Source organism: Cimex lectularius, unplaced genomic scaffold, assembly GCF_000648675.2.
Source record: "Cimex lectularius strain Harlan isolate CLEC.00 unplaced genomic scaffold, Clec_2.1 scaffold1, whole genome shotgun sequence".
Taxonomy (NCBI): domain Eukaryota; kingdom Metazoa; phylum Arthropoda; class Insecta; order Hemiptera; family Cimicidae; genus Cimex; species Cimex lectularius.
In genome coordinates, this window is record NW_019392813.1 from 140,198 (window position 1) to 157,977 (window position 17,780).

General features: G+C 38.0%; 1 protein-coding gene across 2 annotated transcripts in view; it reads right to left on the bottom strand.

Moving 5' to 3' along the window:
• The window catches only part of LOC112127377 (kalirin-like), a 183,512-nt gene that overhangs the window by 110,505 nt on the left and 55,227 nt on the right, over positions 1-17,780 (bottom strand). For both annotated transcript variants that reach the window (XR_002910540.1, XM_024228286.1), the window contains exon 3: positions 2,409-2,485. The gene's annotated coding sequence lies outside the window, so the exon portion shown is untranslated. The remainder of the gene's footprint in view (positions 1-2,408; positions 2,486-17,780) is intronic.

The following is a 17,780-nucleotide window of genomic DNA, read 5'->3' on the forward strand; positions in this document are numbered from 1 at the left end:
GATTTCGGATGCATTCACTGACTAAATTTTATGTGATTCTTACACATGCTAATGCTTTAATGGCTGCTTGGCTGATCTTATGAGGATTTTTTTGTTACTGTAACTTCTTTTAATAAGATTTTCCAGGGCACAAGCATTGATGGCATGCATTTCTGCTTGAAAGACCGAAGTGTACTTCCCTAATGAGTTTGATTGCTCATATTTTGGACTTGTACAGAAAACGCCTGATCCGGTTCCTTCGTTTATTTTGGAGCCATCTGTATACCATATCATTGTATCTGATGCTCTCCTGTGTTCTTCCTCTCCTTTATAGTCCGTTGAAACTTTTTAGCATGTTGTAAAGAATGTTTTCGGGATCATATAGTCAGAACCCATTTCTGACCAGTCAGAACCACCAATAATGGGTGTCTGATTTTGTTGATTATGGTTGTATGCCCGAATAATAAATGGGTAATATGAGCGGATTATGTCGGAATACTGAGTACCCTCTCATTCCTCAATTAGTTTGGTTAGTTATATAGGATAATATTTATCCATAAAAATTGATGAAAGAAAATCGACCACACCATCTAATATATCTACCTCAATAAACTGCAGCGTTGTGAAATAACCTAGCTGTTGACAGCCCTTGAAGCTTATTTCTATGACGGAACGGATAATAAAAGTCAAAAATCTCGTACTAAAATAAAATGTACGTACGACCTCTCTTTCCTTAAAAAAGTGGGTTACTTTGAAATTTAATACCATTATTCTCATTTGTCCAAACGAAGGTTATTAAGTTTTAAAGAAAAGGCGGAACTTGATTAAAGTTTATTAAACTTTTTATTCCTACTAGTGGGTCCGCTAAGTCAACATAAATTGCACGGCATCCATTTTCTCTTTAAATTTATTAAAAAATAGTGAAAATTGATCGATGTTCGTTTATTATCTGTTTTAAGAATGTGTGTTATTCGACAAACAGGGCTAATCTCCTGAAGAAGAAAACGCTTTACAACAAATTACGTTGAATACAGAATAGTAATTAAATTAACGAAAAGTAAATTGGTAATTTAAATAACAGAGGATTATTTTATACAATATAAAAAATTTTGTTTAAAAAATAGGACATGGGCAGAGGTTTGAAGGACGGGTTTTTATCTTGTGATAGAGGTCTCTACATCCTTGCAAATAGATTAAATAAAAATTACGCAAAAATGGGAAGAAAATTTATTCGAATTAATGACAATCATTGTACATATATAACAAAGAAAAACAAATGTTTATCTATCCGAACTTTTATCCTTATCGAAACCCAAAGTGGTTCATTAGATGCAAAAATTAATTGGACGAAAGAAGACGGTAAATAAAGTAAATTTCAAATTTCTCCGTTGCCTATGCAATTTTCAAAAACAACTGAGCTGTTTTCATCCTTTTAAGCTTTTATTTTAATCTGAATCTGCCGAATTCTGTTTTCGTGTAATAAATTCTCATATCAATAAGAATTAAATCTTTCCCATCGCTTAAAACCTTGATTTTTTGGCGTTTCATCTACTAAACTCCTCGAAAAAAAAAACTGTCCTGATTCTACCAAGCTTATAAATGATACAATTTTTGTAAAATTCATCAATCTTTAGGAGGTTTCGTCACGCCGTAGAGAACTTAGCATCTTCGAATATTTTCCAATGGATAAGCTACAAGTTTGCGCTAGCAAAACTGTTACTGGTAGATCATTCATTATTTAACTAAGTTGACATCGATTTTAAAAACTACCTCAATTTTAATACAACAATCTACTATAACTCAATTTTCTTTTGCATCTCATAACCACACAACTATGCAATAGGACCAAATAGGAATTTTTCTAGGTAATAAAGTCCGATCTCCCCTTGTCCTGTCTCGGTTTTACAAGTAGGAACAGACTGCTACAACCTCTTTGAAATTGGATGAGATCGCCCTGGTCAAATAAGCAATCACATGCCACAAAAGGCAACACCTAGGAATATGTTCACTTTAAGAGAACTTGAGATCCAACCACTAAAAGCACGCCTTAAGGTCATTTTGCGATTGACAGACCATGATATGTAAGTTACATATGATGGCCAAAAATAGGAAAAAGAAAGGCAGAGGAAATTCTAGAACAAAAATCCAAAGAATCGCATTCTTTAGAATCATTAGTGCTATTGAAACAATTTCCACTTAAAGTGTCACCTTGACCTATACGTGGCGGCGATGGAAAAACTGAGAATTCATCGGACAGGGGAAAATGTTTATTTCTTGCTTTCCCATTTAGTTAGTTAATAATCATAAAAAATAAAACCGATAAAAATGTACCCATAAATATAGAAAAATGCCTTGTAGAAAACAGCACAAAAGTCCTAATAATCCTCAACATTAAACTACGTACTATTAAAATAATAACATCAACTCACCTTTTTCTGATGATCGTGTGAGCGACCTCAGACTCGTTGTGCAACTATTGTCACATCACACCGTCCCCCGCCACGAGCTGAAATCAAAAATACATCTAGTTTAAAAAGCAGAACAATTAAATTGTGAGAATATTTCTAGAGGTCAGCGGGTGATGGACCAGCAGTTTGGTCGATTCAGCTCTTCCTGGTCCGCCCACCCTCGTCGTAGTCTCTGGCAAAACAAACCAAAAATGGCAAAATACAATCCGCCTGTAACAGGAATATTTTAATTGTCGTAGGGATAGCACTTGGGTTGGAACAGTTAGGCGAAGTTGAATGATCCGGAAAAATATGGAGCTACTGAACCAATGGAGTGCTAGTTTTAAGCGTCGTCCTTGTTATGAAACAGCCAAGATGTGCAGATCAGGATAACTCGACATTCTCAAGCTACTGAACCCGCAAGGGAGTTTTTTCGTTAAATTGACCTCAGGTTGAAGGAGCAGGACATTTGGCACCAGCAGGATTTGGAAGATCAAGTGACTGAACCAGTTAGAGTAGATATTTTATCGTTGCACCGTCTTTGGGATGAGTGAGCATTCGCAAACTAAGATTTAACTAAGAAGCAAAACATTCAAGCTACTAAACCAATTGGGAGCTAGATTTAATTGTGGGATAATCCTGGAAATAAGACGGCGAATACTAATCGAAGATGATCAAGCTATTGACCGTAAGACACTTTTTATCATTGCTAAATCTTCAGGATTAAATGCTTAACATAGCCAGGCCAAGGACATCCAATATTCTCAAGATACTGAAGTATTTGGAATATATTTATCATCGGATGGCCATTTGGATGAAGAGGTAAGGTTAGGCAGTCCAGGGTGATCCGAAACGATCAAGCTACTGAACCAATTGGTAGCTAGTTTTAATCGTTGGATAGTTCTTGGAATGAAGTGGTTAAAATAGGCAGAACCTCATTCTACGTTAACATGGATGATGTAGGAGCTTTTCTTTAATCACAGTATAAATGTACTGATCCAATTTGGGAAATCTTGTAACGTTCGTTAAATCTCGGTTGAAGGAGCGGGGAAATGCAAACCAATATGATCAAGCAATAGTATCATTTGGGTGAGCTATTTTTGATGACTGATAATCTACCGAAGTTAGGGAGATGAGGATGATCCGAGAATATCAAGATATTGAGCCAGTTTGAGATCTTTTTATAACTGGATAATACTTGGGATGAAACGGCAAAGTTTGGCAGAGAACAGAATAATCATCCCAGGACGACCCGGCACTCTCAAGCTACTTCGCCATTTGTAATCTTTTTTATCATTGTACAGTCCTTGGATGATGTTAGATCTGGATGATCCAAGGCGGTTTTGCTACCAAACCTAAGGGAGTACTTTTATATGGATTCTTAGGAAGAAGCAGCGAGGTTAGACGTACAGGGATGATCGGAGATGACTAAGCTATGTAACTATAAGGATGTTTTTTGGATAATCCTTAGTTTAAAGCAGAGGATAGTCTGCCGAGGATGTTCCTAGACGACCAAATGTTGATAAAGGTGGATCTATGTAGCGGAGGTTTGTGCTCCCAAGGCTCTGCAGCCTTCTGGTTTGCCGACCAAGGAACTGGATCAGTTTAGGAACGTTTATATACTTGGATTGTCTTTGAGGTGAAGTGTCAAGGTTAAGCAGACAAAGACGATCCGTGACGATCAGATCTGTATCAGTTGGGGAGTTTTATTGATGGTGAATAATCTTTGGAATGAAAAAGCAATGATAGGGCAGGATATTAAAGACGATCAAGCCACTAAACCTGGTGGAAGCATTTATACCTTTGATAAACTTCGAATGAACAAGCAAAGTTGGAACAGATCAGAATGATCCTAGGTGATCTAACAGTTGGGAAGCTTGTTTTGCTGTTGCATACTCCTTGCAACTAAGCAGGGAGGATATGCAGATCAGGATGATTCGAGAAGATCAACCGAACCAGTTTGGTACCTTCTATTATCATTAAATTTGTGGGAGAGTCTCACTGTGTTCAGACTCATTTCACAATTTTCTGTCAGATAGATCGAAAACTGAAGAAGGCGAATCGCGTTGACAAGCCAACACAGCGAGGATAGCAAAGCCAGAATGATATGAAACGACAGAACTGCAAGTTACCAATTAACTCCTCTTCTTATTAGTAAGACATGGCATACTCTAGGAGGAGATAACGTCTTCAAATTAATCACGATAAAATTCCCAAGATTACGCCGAGATTCGAACCCAGAACCGTTAGCGTAATATAAGTAGAATTATAATTAAAAATATGCTTACTTAACTTACATTTTTTCACTTTTTAACATCTTTTAGTTATACCAGATTTGTTTCAAATGTTTCGTAGTAGTAGTATCCCTTTTGAGCAGGTGTCGATTAAGCTCTCAGTACAGTATGGTGATCTTAATAAAATCAAACGGCGAAAGATATATAGCTTTTTTTCTCAAGATATCATATCGCCCGTTATGTTTTATTTTTGGCCTGATAGAAGTCATTTATTGGCCACGTAGGCGGTTCCCAGATAAAGGGACCACTGGGGACGTCATGGACACGGCATTAGGACCATCTGTTACAAAAGCTACTCCTTGAATTGCTATCGTCTTGTACCTCACACACTTTCTCTTCCTACGAAATTATTTTCTCTTAAATCAGACTTTTTGCTGTCCCTTTGTCCGATAACTGGTTAGTAAAGTATGTTTTCCGCTTTTTTTTTTGGGGGGGGGGATACGACATTTCCGAAAGATTTTAGATCATGCATATTTTATAAACCTTTCAGCTTGTTTTGTAAAATCTTACACTTAATATCAATAAACAAGAAGAAGAAGAAGAAGAAAAATAATTTTATTCTGGCACTGGTGTCCCATAAGACAAATATACATGAAATAAATAAAGGAAGTTCCTTCTTTGAAATTAAAAATAAAATGAGATAAAAATCATGGCACAATGTATACAAGTAAGGCAAGCCATAAGAAAAAATAACAAGAATATTAAACAAAAATATCAAACAGTAACGCAAGGTCTCTGTTTGGAGTGAGAGGAGGGGATTATACAGGTTGGATTTAAAGTAGGAAAAAAAGGCAGCGTGACGAATAGAAAGGGGAAGGCAGTTCCAGAGTTTAGGGGCTTGGGTCATAAAGAATCTTTCGAAGGCATGGGTTGTATATTGAGGAAGGATACGGTCAATTGGGGATGAGCATACCTCAGCACGGGTGTGATGTGAGGAGTTGAATTGGAGGGATTGGGTATGTAAGGAGGACGAGGAGTGTGGATGGAATGGAAAAGAAAGCAACCTAAAAAATACTGTGCACGGAAAAAGGGATAGAACCAAAAAAACTCGGAAATACAACCCCGACACCCGTGACCCCCGTGGGGTGCCGAAGACGATTCTTTCGCAGCAATCCGCTTCAATCGCGCGTTCCCCGATTCCGAGAGACCACCATATGCCACACAGCTATAATTGAGGAAGGAAAGTATAAGGGAAGATACAAGGAGTTTGCGGCTGGTGAAAGGTAAGAGAAGCCAGGACCGACGAGGTACGCTGAGGGAGGCGATACAATGGCGGGAAATTTGGGAAATGTGAGGATGCCAGGAAAGGTTTTGGTCAAAGACTACTCCTAGGTTTTCAACCGAGGAGTAGAAGGGGATGGGATGGTTATTTAACGTGAGAGATGAGATGCTGGGGAGGGAATTGAGGAGTTGCCTGGACCCAATAATTATAGCAGTTTGGTTCCCGCATACTCGGTCGTCCTAAAAAGAACAATGAGGATCTTTAACGTCCGCAGCTGGAACATGACCTTATCGGACGTTTTGATTCTCAAGATGAGAGCTGACGTACCTCCGCATACGAAATGATGAAAGAAAACATGATTTCTACAAACTATCGTCATTTATATTCCTAGAGAACTGATTAAAGGCACTTGCAGCATATTGTACATTACATTCGACGACTTCGGACCTCCAACTCTATTAGTACCTCCGCATACGACAAGTGTGTGTTACTGCCGCCCCAGCTCCGAGTGGCCAAGACGAACCTCGCTCTCCGCTTGCCCATTCCGAGTGATCGGGTCTGCATTGAGCATCAAACCGTATGCCGCGTGCAAAGGGCTACCTAAGCCGAAATGCATAGGCCTGGTTTCCCGCGCACTCCCTAGATAGAGAAGGCCACTCTATCTCCCAGGGTATTGGGGCTTCCCCAGCGTAGAAACTTCCGGATCCGCTCCGGCCGCGTTTAAAGTGGAATTGCTAACCACCCCCGTGTATATTACATACCTCGAGTAGGCGCAACCGATCCACTACCCATTCCCATCCACTTCTTACGTATTCGAGGGACTCCGCCGGGTTACGCTTCGATGGTCCGATTCTTCGTATCCCATGAGGCTGGGTTTATACCGATGGTCATATGCAAGTTCTCAGGCTCTCTCTCTTCTGTAAGTACCTGCCAGGAGCCTCGCCACGTACCACTACGAATCCATTCCCAATGTTGCAGGGGCTGGACTTTGGTACATTTCTGCTACCCCGTAGTACAGATGGTTATGCGCCCTCCCCCGTCAATGCAGACAGGATCTGGTACTCTAACCCTCGTGTGGCTCTGATAAAGCACCCGCTACCCCATGCCGGCCCTAGGCCGGAACGAGTACATCTTGTGCTTTAGAGAGGTTGCGCCCTCAAGGCTGCACCATTATTTTGTGCCTGGATACCCCGTTGTAACCAAGTGTTGAGAGAGGTCGCAAGGAAGAGAGGAGGAACCCGGATTGAGAAAGGGACGTGAATGAGGACACGAGGTGGACCTTTTCAGGGCCCCGAGCCTTGTCCACACTGTACCACCCATCGTCGCCGTAGTTCTACATTAAGTGGGCTATGACTCCCCAGGGTGGATGAGATGAGATGGCAGTGGATTTGAACGGATTGAGGACTAGGGATTTTTTATGTGCCCATTCCGTTGATGGAATTTAGGTATTTTTGGATTTTGAGAATGGCCGAGTGAAGATCGGAAGGGTGGAAAGAAATGTATATTTGGGAGTCATCGCCATATGAGATGGTAGTTACACGCTGGATGGAGTCGGGCAAGTCGATAATATAAACGGAAAGAAAGGTTGCCTGTTGAGAACAACAAATTTATTATAAATAGGCGAAATAGGTTTCAAAAACCCACATGCAGATGTTTTGCAGAGTAACGACAGTTTTCACAAAATCACCTACGATTATGTTATACACGTGCATGGCTTAAAATAAAGATTTGTTAGAAATTACGTCAGGCTAGTTTAGTTCCTATTATCTACGTCCTCCTTAAATCCAGAATAAGAAACAATCTTGATTATTGCAAGATGTCAGTATGGATAGATAATTTGTAGAACGTAAATTCTCATTAACAAGTTGGCTGGCGTGTTAAATTTGCATGGTCGATCTGTTAACAAACAAGAAGGTCGGGGAAGGGATCGTGTTAGGGAAAACGTTTCTGCTTAAAAACAATAGTTTCAAACTAATATTATTTCAATTTGAAAATGTTTTTCTTTTAATCCTTAAAACTTAAAAATGTCTTTAATTTATTGACATATACAATCTGGTATTTTCAGATTATTATTGATTTAATTTGGTAATCTCTTGTCAGATCATCTTGGTTTTCCTATCGAAGCTGCTTTATCCAAAATAATTTTCAACTAATTCCAGGCTACAAATAAACGTATCTCTCAAACTCCCCAAAATAGTCCAATGGTTAAAAAAAGTATTTGAAACGTCCTACTTGCTTCCTGAAGACTAACCAACGATAAGAAAGTTTCCAAATTAGCTGAATAGCTTAAAACCTGAAGTTTCGCGGCTTAGGGGTCGAAAGCCACTTGCGGAGATGGAAGTCCTTCACTGTAAACTTTGATCGACCGATTTGGCCTGAGGGTCTTTTCCTTTCTTGTCTTTCGGCCTTGAAAGATTCTGTCCTCAGAAGGATGAAACAGTAGTCAATGTGCAGTGTACGATATCATACTGCGCCCTTCAAGAGCTGTTGTATCTCCGTTCTGTGCTTATATCACAATGGTGAGTCCTGGTGCATCAAGGGACTTTTTATTTTGTGAAACTAAGTAGGTTTTTCTGGTTTTCTTCTACGGTTACGTTTTACATCTCAAAACATTTCCCCCTGTAGGTAATTGCAGCACCACAGTTTGTTAGTAGGTGTGTTAGTGTTTCCTCTTCTTCTTTGCAGAATATGCTCTTGCCGTGTTGGGTTATACTAATCTTCTTCAGATGTCCATTAGTTTGCAGTGCATCCTGTTAGGATTCGCAGTTTTTTTCTGCTTCATTTAATGCATCCTGTTATCCCTTTCCTACTTAAATTTGTTAGAAGGCTCTAGGATTGTTTACGTCCGACGAGTGAGTTCCATTGTTCCCTCATTTTCTTTCTATCCTTGTCTTAGATGTTCATCGATAGTGTGTATTCCTATGCCACAGAAGGGCTGCCAGGGCGATGATAACTAGGAGAACGTATTTCGTCATATTCAGTACTGGGCCTGTGCGATTTTAGTGAATTTCTTTAGTACGGTTATCATGATGGTGCCTTTGCTGGATTAAATCTGGGATTTTTTTTCAAATTTTGGGTACTTATCTTTGTAATTAGTATAGTGTTTTTAAACAAAGTAAATCACGTAGTTTATTTGTGTGTTTATGAGTTTTATCCACATCATTTTTCAAATCGGGCATATAAGTCATGTGTTCCATACAATGCTAGTTTGGGACCTCTTGTCTTTTCCATCCTGTACACATCCTCCGGTCACCTGTTTTAACAAAAGGTCATATATATCCGACTAGCCAAGCGTTTCAGCTAGAGCTTAGTTCGGTCTGATCCTAAAGCCCCTTGCATCCTTATAATCCTTCTTAGGATACTTTCTCATCTGTGCAATCTCTGTTCGCCCACTCTGGTTAAAATCCACGTGGTGGTCCTAACAACTTGGAAATTTTTAATTTGGTTGCCCTAGTTATATTTCTACTTTTCAGCACAGGCTAAATATGTTACGTCCGTATAATTTTAAGTGTTCAAGAGTGTTCATTTTCGTCCTTTCTTTACGTCGGGTAGTTTCATGCTTGTCCACGTTGAGGTCGAAACGTGAACCATCACGAACCCTCAACAATAAGAGCCCATGTAAACACAATAGACAAATTAGCACACATGCTACACATTGAAGATGGCCACTTAAACGGAAAATCTCGTTTTACACATTTCTCGCATAAATGAAAAAGCATACAATGCTTATTCACTTTGACATAGAAATAAACTTTATACTAAAAAAATCTTCATTATAATTTTGCTTAATGTTATCAAAGGAAAACAATTATTCCGTGGGGATTCGTAAACTGATCCGACCGGCCTGGGGTTGTATAGAGGGTTGTATTAAATAAAAGATATGAAACAATCTGCGGTTGAAAGCCATTGTGGCCTGAGGCCGCCCTGGGTCATATATCACAAAGCACCCCTTGTGATTCACGTCCCAATTTGAATTTAAATTTCCAACCAAAGCTAGGTACCCGGCAGACTTGAACTTCGGCCGATGGGCTTTTGCCAACTAGTGTTTACCTTGTGTAACTGTCTTATACGTAAAAGGAACAAAACAGGGTAAATACACAAAACATAATTAGTCAGTAGTATGACAAGAAATGATAAACAGTTGACGACAGTTTCTTCGCAGACCACGAGGCACACTTACACGTGGCATCATTACTCTCCCTGATGAGACAGGTCTCGTTATTTTTATTTTATGAGCGGTTCTAAAATAAAAATCTTTTAATGTTTCTACTGGCATAATAAAAACAGCAGTTAAAACTAATATTTTTTCTTTAAACATAAGCTTTAGTTTTAGGGTTTTATAATTGTAGCAATTATTCTCTAATTATTTTGACGATAATTACTTATTGTGATGTATAACGGGTAAAATAATCTTCCAGGTAAAAAGTAACCATTAACGTCAAAGATTCCTAGATATTTAGACGACAATTTAGAATAGACGTGTTCGTCAATATTCGTCAAAACGCATCCTCTGTTCCCCAAATAAGGCCATAGGAACCAAATCAAAGCCAAATGTACAAATCGCTATAATTATTTTTTTCATCCGCATTTTTTCTTAATATTATATTGCAGGAAAGACAAGTTCTCGAAGCTTTCAAATAAATAAAGGTACAAAATAAGGTACAATTTGGTCGTTAGCGATCATCCTGACCTGCCTATCCTTGCTCTGTTGGTACAATGATATCGTCAGTGTTTGGGTGAAATATATTGTGTCCACGAAACTTCCGAATTGGTATAGTACTTTGATCGTCTCAGATCATCTTTATATGCATATCTTCGCTGATTCATTCCAAAGTCCAGCAATGATAAAAAAAATCCTTCCAATTTGTTCAGTAGAAACGTGTGGTGATTAGTGACCGTTAATCGATAATTATTCAGAAATCGTGAGATGCCGCCTGGTGTGATGTAGGTTTCAGAAAAACATTTTCTTTATCGTGCCAACGTTTCGATCTTTATTGAGATCATCTTCAGGGCTCAAAGTGTTTGCCTTCTGTGTAATTGTGCCATGCTTGCGCGTCGTGTTGAGAGGGCCCGACGGGCAAGAATGGCACAATTACACAGAAGACAAACACTTTGAGCCCTGAAGGTGATCTCAATAAAGATCGAAACGTTAGCACGATAAAGAAAATGTTTTCCTGAAACCTACATCACACCAGACCGCATCTCTCGATTTCTGAATAATTTTTGTTCAGTAGCTTGAGAATCTTGAATAAAAGTAGCCTGACTTTCTTCACTTCACTCAAAAGCTACCCAATTATAAAAAATCGCCTAAATTATTTCAATAGCTTAAAATCCTCACATTAACTTAATCATCATAGCCTCGCTACTTCATCCAAACATTTAGCCAGCAAAAAAAATCTCCTCAACTGGTTCAGTACATTGATCCTCTCGGATCATCTTGGTCAGACTATCAACGCTACTTCATCCCAAATCCTAACCAACTACTAAAAACTCCCATATTAATTCAGTAGCTTGTAGGTCCCGGATCAACTTAATCCGCATATCCTCGCTGCTTAATCCAAAGATTTAGCCAACAAAAAAATCTCCTCAACTGGTTCAGTACCTTGATCCTCTCGGATCATCTTGCTCAGACTATCAACGCTACTTCATCCCAAATCCTAACCAACTACTAAAAACTCCCATATTAATTCAGTAGCTTGTAGGTCCCGGATCAACTTAATACGCATATCCTCGCTGCTTCATGCCAAGATTTAGCCAACAAAAAAAAAGTTAACCAACTAGTTCGGTATCATAATGTATCGGAGGCTTAACGCAGTAACCAAACAAGCAGAACACACTGAAAGTCTCCTAAAAATTAACATAAAGGTATAATTTACATATCCACGCAAACTGGTACAGTAGCTTGATTTCAAAATAGCCCCCTGAACCTTATTATCAATTTACAAGTAAAATATGTCCAGCGAGAGCTGGTTTCAACTACGACCATGACGTGCTGTTCACCATTTGCACCTAATGTTAAAGTTAATAATTTTGACAATATACACCAACCCGATTTCACAGAATTATGTCAACAAAACTTAACCAAAAATTTTCCAAACAGTAAAATATTTCCTATTGGCCTATTATGATTAAAATAATCATAAAAAAGGAATAATTTAAACCTGTAGAACATAAAAGAACTTGACGTTTGTGAATATTTTAAGCTAAACTATTTAAAGTGTTTATAAAACCGTCTATCATGTGATATGTGCTATTGTCCTGTGAATTACCAATATACGCAAACGATCTTTGGAGATTTTGATGTGCTAACTAACGTGATCAACAAGTATATTATGTTTTGAAAATTTTTATGAGTGTGAGATATCTCCGTGTGGTCTGCGGTGTAAACTAAGTGGCTTGTATAGACAGACCTATATGACGAGATATGACCAAGATATTTAACCTTATCTTTTTTTATCGATGGTTTCAGGATGATGAAGTGAAGATAGTCGGAGGATGATCCGAGAAAACCAAGGCGTTGAACCAGTTTGGTATCTTTTACAAATTTCTATTGTCCTTGGGATAACCAGCGGAGTTAAGCAGACCGGGATGTTCCAAGATGGTCAACCATTTCCCACCTTAATGAATTTTGAATATATTACGCGAAGGAAAAAGCTTGTCAAATTGTTTTTTAATGGCGTTGAAACGTCTTAATCGTTTCTAATTAATGAACCATTATCACAAAATAATTTGTGAACGCCTAGTTTGAAACAGGAAAAACGCTAATCACAGCAGAAAAAATTAGATTTTCACATTTGCATTTTTTATTTTTTTTTAAATTGTTAAAAACAGAAATTCATAAAATATCCCTTCGGGAACAATCTCCTCTTTATATTTAGGCCCAAGTGGTCCCAATGTATTGAATCGAGGGGGTGGTTTTATTATGGCAAAATGCATATCTGGAACCTCACCTTTAAACCTGTACCTGGGACTTATTTTGTACGTTTAAAATTGAATTGATTCATTTTACAAACAGGATTTAGTGAAAAATAATTAGAATTGTATGGAAAATAGGAAATTAAATCTTCTGAACATTCGCATCAATTTCAGGAGTGTCCCGGCCATTGCAGGAACGTTCCGTTTAAAACTATCTGAAACTGCTAACTGTTTGAACAACCTTGACAGTCCCGATTAATCAGTAATCAATAAAGCAATGAAAAAGCTAGGACGAGAGGAGAAGGAAATTGAATGGAAACGTAATTAGAACTTCGATGTGTAACATACGGTCAATAATGTAATTGACTAACAATAAATAGTTTTGTTTATCAGTAATTATTTATTATTATTGTAATTATCCTGTACTTCCATTTACGTTTTCTTGCCATCTCACGGAAATAATTGCATGTCACAAAATAATAGTTTTTTGCGTTTTATTTTTAAGCAAAAGATATCATGCAAGGTCAGACGAGTCTATTATGCTGCACGTTCAACGTTCAGCAATGAATGATGAAGATGAAAAAATCAAAATAGTTTCGTGTCGATCGTTCGTCCAGCCATCACGAAATCGCACGTGTGAAGATTCTTCAGACTACCAATGGATTTGGGTGGTTTTATTTTTTAACCTTTCTATATGTAACGACTCATTAAATTGAACAAAATTCTAGTGGAATCTCTGGCGCTCTGAACACCCACATAATCCCTACTTACATTAAAAGCATAATAGGAGTTGAGGAACTGAGAATTCGTCGTCCAGTAGACTTTCAACAACTATTCAGTATAATTAATGAAAAGAGAAAAGAGGAAAGACAAAACGAAATAAGAAAAACCTGAAGCTCTTCTTTGGTATACAGGAAATAATAAATAGGTCTATAATAAAGGGGCCTAACTGTGAGCACAAGACCATCAGCTCCACCACAATCATATTTAAAGCTGTATCGCTTGTAGAAAGTGTGCATATGAAATAAATAACCATCTCGAGAGTGCAACAATAATATTACTACCAGATAGCCAGGTTTAAAGATTCTCTAAGACTACGAGATTCACTAAAAATTAGTCTGGAAATACGTAAAAATCATGAAAAAACTTTGATGCCGTAGAGGAGATTTCAGGCGAGGCGGCAGACACCCTAACTAAAATGGAAGAAAGACACCCAAATCCATAATCTGGCATAAATTATAGACACTGAAATAAAAACTTCTATTACTAAAGAACACAACAAACTAAGGAAACATATGGCATCAGGCAAGCAAGACTACCCGTAAAAACAACTCAATGGGAGAAAGTGGAAATCCTACTCCACAGTAATGAATTAAAAACCTAGCAGGTTATATATAGTCTAGGTTATATATATAAAATAACCTTAATCAAAATTAGACTAACATCAGACGACCAATGTCTAGAAGGGCATATGCTGCCCGTCAACAGCCAGGAAAAAGCTTGCAAATCCCCATTCTTAACAGACAAAAACAGCGAGGATATACGGACCAGGACGATTGGCGATGGCATGTTTTAAATAATCATGTTTCTTCATGAAGTTCCAATAAAAATAGTAAAACCTCATTCAAGGAGATTCTGGGAAAGCTGAAACGCATCTGACAAACCAAATCAGAGAGGATATGCGGATATGGATGATTTGATATGACCAACCTACAGATAAACTAAAACTATCTGCATTAAGGACTATTTTAAATAACCATTGCGTATCTTTATGATTGACCTACAAAAATAATCAAACGAAATTTTTCAGTAGATTTGTGGAAATTAAGTAACAACCTATACTACCAATGTAAATAAATCCACCAACTAAAATAACACTGCTGAAGTTGGCGGAATCCTGAAACGTATCTGACAGACCAAATCAACGAGGATTTACGGACCAGGATGAGTTGCAATGGCGTGTTTTAAATAATCATAATGTTTCTTCATAATGTTCCAATAAAAATAGTAAAACCTCATTCAAGGAGATTCTGGGAAAGCTGAAACGCGTCTGAAAAAACAAGACAGCGAGGATATACGGACATGGATGATTGGATATGACCAACCTACAGATAAACTAAAACCGTCTGCATTAAGGACTATTTTAAATAACCATAACGTATCTGTATGATTGTCCTATAAAAATAATCTAACGAACTTTTTCAGTAGATTTGTGGAAATTAAGTAACCTATACTAACAATATATATAAATCCACCAACTAACACTGCTGAAGTTGGCGGAATCCTGAAACCTATCTGACAGACCAAATCAGTGAGGATATACGGACATGGATGATTGGCAATGGCATGTTTTAAATAATCATAATGTTTCTTCATAAGTTCCAATAAAAATAGTAAAACCTCATTCAAGGAGATACTGGGAAAGCCAAAACAGCGACGAGATGTGGACATGGATGATTGGATATGACCAACCTACAAAAAACTAAAACTGTCTGCATTAAGGGCTATTTTAAATGCGATTTGGACGGGAATCACCCATTTGGAGATCGTGAGATGCGGTCTGGTGTGCCGTAGGTTTTAGAAAAACATTTTCTTTATCAACGTTTCGATCTTTATTGAGATCATCTTCAGCGCCTTGTATTGCCAGGATTTCAACAAAAATGTTCTCTAATTGATACCTGATGCAAGTTTGTTTTCATTGTTGGCGATGTCCTTCAGAATACTCTTTGCTTGGTGTCCATACGTAGTTCTCGTGTAGAAATGTGCTATTTTAAGTAACCATAACACATCTGTATGATTGTCCTATACATATAAATGAAACAAAATTTTTCAGTAGATTTGTGGAAGTTAAGTAACAATCTATCTAAAAATGTAACACCAACTAAAATAACACTGTTGAAGTTGGAGGAATGCTGAAAAGTATGACAGGCCTAATCAGCGAGGATATACGGACCAGGATGATACCAAACTTCAGACAAATAAAAGCGCTATATTAAGTGCCGTTTTAAATCACCATAACTTTTGTTTAAGTCGGGAGTAAATAAGAAAATTATATCTTGAAATGTAAAATATTCTTAATTAATGTTTATATTGTCGAAATATGAGGCAACACTAAAAATGAAAAGTGGCTGTCTAGTTTCATGGATGGAGAATGAAACGGAGGCATTTTCCTTTTGCAAAAAACGTTTTAAAATGTGCCGAGTGTTAAATGTGCTAAGATGCTGCGGAAAAAATCCATAAAGTTGCGTTCGGCTCATTATAGTGAGAAGACGTTGAGACACCTGGAAAACAAGGATACTTGTTTTCATTTATTCCTTGCATCAAAACCAACGTCTGCGATATGTTTTTTCTTTTTCAAATTTGGAACATGAACGCGTTTTGATTTCTTGTCAATTATACAAAAAAAAAAGTTTGGGTTTAATTTACTTAAATTTTAAAGTATTTTTATCATAATTGGGCATTTCAAACACCAAATCCATTCTAGATCATATTCTCCCGCAAGTACTTAACCTCATTTATGATTTTCAAGTCGATTTCGTATTTGATTTCCTTGACAAGTTTTCTAAACAGTGAAAATCACAGAAAAAATGGTTGAGAACTGAAACATTCCGACGCCCTCGGTTCTACGTTTTGCGAAATTCTCGTGAAGGGATTTGAACCCGGCAATTTCATGATTTCTCGATAGGACGTGAATAACGGACTCCTCGGAGGGCAATTCTGAGCGACTTGTCCGCCTAAATGATAGAACAATGAACGCACGTACGTTCGTTCGACTGTTATAACGGAATCCGCCTACGTTCATTCATATTCATGATTAGCGTAGGTGTCCCAAGGGTCCAGGGCGGGATGAGACATTATAAATACATTCACTAGTTTTCGTGGTCCGCTTGGTCAAATAATATCTTTCAATTAATTAATCTGTATTTATGATGTTCGTTGAGATAAAAAATTCAGTGTCACAAGCGGGATTCGAACCCACGACCTTCGGCTAAATCGTGACTTCGATCCACTCGGACTCTAACTTCCCATCTCAACCTCAACGTTCGAATTTTCCTCTTTTGCCATTTTTAAATGCCGTGTAATCAGTGTGGTCCGAAAGGATCGGGAAAATTCGTACGTAGGATCGCGATGACACACGGAGCAGTTTTGACCGATGCGTTTATCGTGAGAAAAATCGAGGTATCGTTCATTGTTGTTGCATCCTGATAGACGTAGCGGTCGTACCCGCCTGTCGGTTTTCAAACCGAGTCGGTCGGTGGTGGAGACGACCCAACGCGTCGGTTTTGAAAACGCCAGGCGGTGAGTGGTACCCAAGTACTTCATCAGCCCTGACACACGTGGCGTTTATTCGAGCTGTTCGTACCCCACTTTCTTGAAGGGTTGTTTGTTTGTCAGTCTTCTAATTTACTTTTAAGATGCAAAAAATAGACGTGGAAAAAAATTTGTAATGCGGCATTTTATTTTACTATGTAACTCGTCAAAACTGCCCATTTACGATCCTGGTAAAGTTAAAACATTCTTCAGGGTGTTTCCTCATCTCTGAAAACAAATTCTTAAAATGCCCTCTTTCGCTTCTCTTCTCGACAATTGGATGAACCCACATTCTCCTGTGTTTTTCTCCATTCTCTTCTTCCAACGATAGTACAACAGAGACACCAGAAGTATCTCTTCATCCATGGGAACTCCATGGTGAATGGGCCAATGCCAGTTCAATAAGATTAATAAACAATAGAATTTTAGCTAATTCTCAACTTCCTGACATCTAGAGCTTTACATATTGATACTTAACCACCACTAAAAATGGGGGGGGGGAATCTAAGTATTTACAGATTGTACGGTGCTGTACAGTAACACAACCGTTTTTAAAACGAACTCACCTTCCTCCAGGGCCTCTTTTAACTTTTCAACTACTTGAAAGTACAT